We start from the raw sequence: 6,000 nt of genomic DNA, 5'->3' as shown, positions 1-6,000 counted from the left end.
TTTGTTCATGCTTCACCGTTTCCCCGGTGGAGATTCAGGTAACTGCAAGAGCACAAATGTTTTTAGATCTCAGTGCAGCTGAGTGAAGGATGCAGATGAAGGAAATTCTGATTGGTTTGTGGAACTCTGGTGTAATTGAGCATTCATATTTTTCACGGTTTACTCGTTTGAGACCGGTTTTACAAGCAGATAATAAAACTTATCGCATGGCACATGATTTAAGGGCTGTTAGTGAAGTCATCATTACTCCAGTCCTCCCTGTGCCTGATCTACATAGCATGCTGTCAACTTTAGCCCCACAATGTGTGTGGTTTGTGTGTGGTTCACTGCTATTGCTTTAGCAAGTGCCTTCTTTTGCATTCCATTACATGAGAACAGCAGACATCTATTCGTGTTTCAGTATAAAGGTTTCAGTTTGCAGTACACACGCTTGCCACAAGGATTTAAAAAATTCTCCTGGCATTTTCAATCACTGTTTAAAGTTTCTCCGACAGGATATTATGCTATTAGAGGGTTGTGTTTTTGATGTAGGTTGATTATCTTCTGCCAACAGCACCGACTGCTGAAATCTGCCTGCAAGTAATGAAAGATCTTCTTTTGACGTTGTTTGATTTGGGTTTTGAAGTGTCTAACAGGAATTTGCAACGTTGCAGAAGGAAAGTCCCATTTTTAGGTACAACTGTTTCCAGCACAGGTTCTTCAATGTCTACGGAGCATAGAAAGTCTGTTTTGCAGAATAAATGTCCAGAGACAGTAAGAGAAATGATGGTTTTCTTGAGTCTTTGTGGTTATGGAAGACATTTTCTTCTTTGTTTTGTGGAACCTACTACCCCTTAAGGTCAATGCTAAACGACAAGGGTGACAGACCTCACGGCTGCAAGGCAACGACAATAAGTGGTTTCATTTCTTCACCTTGTGATCTTGCTTTTCCCAGGACCGTGGACAGGACGCCTGTTAATCTGAACGGTGCACTGATCTGTTTGTTGTTCTTCTATTTTATGTTCAATTTTTATTCAATTTATATTTTTCCTTTCAATATTATCTGGTTTTGTGTTTGTGCCTTATCTCTGTTTGACTCTGCAATGTTTCCACTCCAAGAGAGGGAGATGGACATTAGGGAGTCTTAAGGAAATTGTTTTATTATCATCGTCAAATTGTTTTATTATTATCATTTAAATGTATTTGTTTAGAAGGGATGTTTAAATGGTAACTCAGATTGACCTTTTTCACTTTTTCTACAGCTTTGTGTGTGTGTTCCTCTCGTTCACTCATCCTCGGCACGGATGAGGAAGTTTTACGACACTGTCCTGGGTTGATAAGGCAGTTATACGACTGTCTCTAATGAACTTTTCTTTTTGTCTTGAATTTTTTTCTTCCCCACTTGTGTTCTTAATGACAGCATGAGGAGAAGCAGACCTTTGAGAAGAGAAACACTGATGGACTTTTTCCCATCACATTTGCTGCTCTCCCCTCCGCAGGCGTAACATGATTCTTGTGTCTTGTGTTTTGTTTTTCTGATATGGTTTTTGGTTATTGCTTTTTATTTTAGAGTTCCTGACCCTAACGCTAATCAATATTTAGATCCACAGCAGATTCATCTTGGGGAGAAGGTACGTATGTGTGGACACTCCAAGCTCTTTCACGGTGTTCTGTTGTATCCTCTGTATCAGATCTCTAATTACCAGGTTTATTGAGAAGTTCATAGGATGCCTGGTCCAAGCTGGTCAGAGCTTGTGGGACATACAGAAGGACGCGAGTGTTCGAGGCCCTGAAGGATCTTTTGGATTTTGTTGCATTTTACGTATTGCTATTCTTATTTAGGTAGAACAATGTATCACAGTCCCTCCAATGGGACCCCATGGAGGAGATGGAAGTAATTTCCTGAATTACGCTTGCTGTTCTGTTTAACAATTCTGTTTTTCTTTTAGTCATCTGTGGGATTTTGTTCTGCCTTAACATGTCTCGCTTTCCTCCCCCTTAATTCCAGGTGTTCTTTTGCTTTACAGGAACTGTTATCTTTTTTACGGTTATGCTTTTTTTTTTACTATTTGACTTTGACTTACACTGAATTAGACTTTGAATTTGTTTTATTTACCTTGTTTACCACTTTAGTTTTTGTACTATGTAACTTTACTTAATGACATTGTGCCAAGGGGTTAGGTCGATCTTGTAAGCATGGGCATCCTTCGGGGTGGTTGTCGCAGGAGCACGGAGCCGTCGCAAGACTTTTCCTGTCAGACTGAACACTGAATGTTTAACTGATGCTCCGACAGTTTTCGCTTGCACGTTCATGCATGGACGCCTAACTCCTTTGAAATATTTTGTGTTCCAGATTGTGCGGGCTTTAGACCACAGCTGTCAGGTTAGGTTAGGTTTGTAATGTTTTGTTGTTTTTGAGTGTTGTAGTGTTAAGTCTTTTAGGTGATCACACTTTGTGTGATCAAGAGAGGGAAATGTAGAAAAAGTATGTTTTAATATCTTATTCTTTATTATGTTACAGCTTTATCTTTAGTGTGAAGTGAACTCATTTTGAACTCAACAGGACTTATTCTCCAGTGACCTTCACTTGTGCTTTGTAGTTGCAGCAGCAACTAGGACTTCTTTGTGCAAATCTAGGAGTTTCCAGAGACGCAATAAATATGTCATGGACTACATTTCTACTATCTGGGTTGAACACCTTATCCTTGGGAAAGTGTTCAGGTTCGTGTTCTCATGTGGAGGATGAAGCTGACCTCTGATCTCGTGCCGGCGATGGAGTATTCGTTTGGCTGGTATGATTTACTTTGGACCAGAGGAGGACTCCTTTTGATCATGGATTGTGTGCGCCGGTGAATGGCCCCCACCCCTGGAAAGGCGGAGCAGATCTGGACTTTGCAACCTTCAGCTATTGGCCGGTGGAAGCAGGCGGGCTATCAGCTGACGAATCAGAGCGACCAGGGGCGGAGGACCAGCGACCATGATCTTTCCGGAAGGCGGAGATTCAAACACATCTTAAAAAGACTGTTTTCAAAGTTTTCCATTGTTCTTAGGAAAATCTACGAGTAATTCGCATGTAACTTGTGCGTCAGTAGATCTTTACTTGAGAATCCAGATATATCTGCATTAATGTTTTAAACTGTGCTTTAGAACTATTGTCAGGGAAATAAACTCTGTGTATTTTTAAACCGGTTGAAATATCCTTGTTTGTTTTACCACTCTCGACTATCGAACACGCATGGATGGAAAGAACCCAAAAACGGACGATTCTCTTTCCTTCAGTTTATTAATGATGTCATTTAACTGCAGCTTTAAATTTTTCAGATCTCCCAGAATGTGTTCCTGTGCAGAAGCAGCATAAGCAGTCTCCAGGGTTTTGATTTTATTTTCTAATTCTAATAAATCTGCTTTCTCTTTGCGTTTTTTGTGCGTTGAATAAGAAATGATTTTCCCTCTCATGACTGCCTTTGCTGTTTCCCAAAGAACGCACGGTGGGATGTCTGGAGTATTGTTGAAGTCTAAGAAGGTTGCCCACTCTTTTTTAAAGAATTCAAGAAATTCCTGGTCCTTTAACAGAGACGTATTAAACCTCCAGGTTGTACCAGAGGGTGTGGATTTTTCCCTAGAAATGTTTACAGAGACTGGTGCATGATCACTGATAATAATTGGATGGATATTGGAGCTTTGAATATTTTTTAAAAGAGAGTTACTGATTAATAAATAGTCTAAACGGGAGTGTGAATAGTGAACTGGAGAAAAAAAGGTGAACCCCTTAGTGCTTGGATGACATGAGCGCCACGTGTCGCAGAGACCCAGATCATTCATGTACTGCTTTAGAATACTTGCAGATCGCCATGTACGCTGATTTGCTGCTGTGCTGAGTCTGTCAAGTTCAGGGTCCAAAACAAGGTTGAAGTCTCCTCCTATAATGATTGTGGAGTCAGAGTGAACTGAGAGTGAGGTGAAGAATCTGTGAAAGAAGGAAGAGTCGTCAACATTAGGACCATAAATACTCACTATACAAAAGTCCTTATTCTGAATGGATATGTTAATGATTACAAATCTGCCTTCTGGGTCAGTAACTGTATCCTTATGAGTAAAATTAAGATTTTTATTAATTAAAACAGCAACTCCTCGTTGTTTGGAGTTGTAACTGGCAGAGTATATAACTGGAAATTGTAAGCAGCACATAAGGTGATTCAAAGAATCCGATAAATGGGTCTCCTGCAGTAAAGCTATATCTGCTTTTAGACCATCCAGGTGATTTAACACTTTCAGTCTCTTTGGCTCAGAGCCAAGTCCACGCACATTCCAGCTAACGATGTTAAGACTGTTCATAACTGCTCTGACTGAAAAGGTGTAAAGCTAAGTAGTGCTTGTGTACCAGTCCGTGTGCGCGTGCCCGCATTGAGAAGCGCTGTGCGCGTGAACGTTTTCTGGCTATGTGAGCTGCGTGTCGCGTGCGTCCTATGAGAGCCTGTGTGAGGTGATTGCAGTATGTCGGCGTGTGTGTGCGGGATCGCATGTGCACGCCCCTGTGTGCGCTTGTGTGTGCGCGCGCCCGTTCCGTGCATAAATAAATACTTACCGAGGATGAGTTGCTTCCAGGTGATTTACATATAATGAGGGGGGAGAGGGGGGGGGAGTAAAGGAAAGAAAAAAAGAGATAGAAGGGAAAACGAAAACAACAACAAAACAACAATAGAAACATCAGTGGGACTGAGGTGACGAAGAAAAAAAAAAGACTGTTTTCCTGAGATCGAGGTGTGGATTATTGATGATCCGGTTTTCCATTCATTGAAGTAAGTTTAGCGGGTTTCTTCGGGTTTAAAAAAAACTTTTATTTGTCTGACACGCTAACGACCGACCGGTACAGAATCAAAGATGGGCGGGGCTTTTTTCGTCACCTGTGTGAAAGCAAAGTCTAAGAGGCCATTCAATTGGCTGAAAGTGAGCACGCCTGTTTTGCTGATGAGTTTGATTGACAGATTCATTAGCCAATGGTGACATTAGTTAACCTGCCCATCTTTATTCATAGATGGGCAGGTTAGCGTGTTAGCTTTAGCATGGCTCCTGTAGGTTTATTGTCTTCGGTCTTCAAAAATGACTGGCTTGTGCAACTTTCTTGTGGACTTTGAAGCAAGGCAACAGTGGTTGAATGCAGTTGGCATTGAATGCAGAGAACTGTCTCCTGGTGATGGGATTTGCAATGAATGTTTCACTCAGGATAGATGCTAATACTTTATCCTATTAGCTATGATGCTAGTCATCCAACACCAGTATATATGTTTTTAAAAAAATTATTTGTCTGAATTAAATTATTATATATCTTTTACAGAACGATTTGTGTATGTTTAGTCTGTTTTAATGTCATAAAGTTCTTTTTACAATCTTTATGCTTTGTGGTTTTTTGTGGTAAAAAACGTCCACACTTTAGATGAGGTGCTGCAAAACAATTAATAAACTATAAACAAAGTTAATTAATACATTTGTAAAGCTAATAAGCAGTTTAGTAATATGGATTTAGAAGACAATGGTCTGACTTTAGATGTTAATAAATCTTATTAACACTTTCAGGTATTTGCAAGACATCTATAATGCTAATAAATATCTTACTAGCATCTGACACATTAATAAAGCCTATTAATTTGTTACGTTAGTTAATAAAACTTATTAAGCTTTTGAACCCTAAGGCTTGTGTCAGGCATCTATAATGCTAATAAATATCTTACTAGAACCCCAAACAATAATAATACTTCTTAATTTGTTAACAAAGGTTGTTAATAAATCTTATTAAGCTTATTAACACTGACACATTTGTTAAGCACCTATAATATCAGTAAATGCATCATTAGCATCTTGAAAACATCCCAATAATAATGCTTGTAAATGTGTTAACTAAGTAATTTAATAAACCTTATTAGACTTCTTGTACTAATAAATGTCTTACTAACACCCTATAAATTAATTTATAATGCTTGTTAATGTGTTAACAAAGCTTGTTAAGGAATCTTAATATAAAGT

The sequence above is a fragment of the Oryzias latipes genome, chromosome 24, assembly GCF_002234675.1.
Source record: "Oryzias latipes chromosome 24, ASM223467v1".
NCBI lineage: Eukaryota > Metazoa > Chordata > Actinopteri > Beloniformes > Adrianichthyidae > Oryzias > Oryzias latipes.
The sequence above is the reverse complement of the archived record's forward strand: the minus strand, read 5'-3'. Positions refer to the sequence as shown.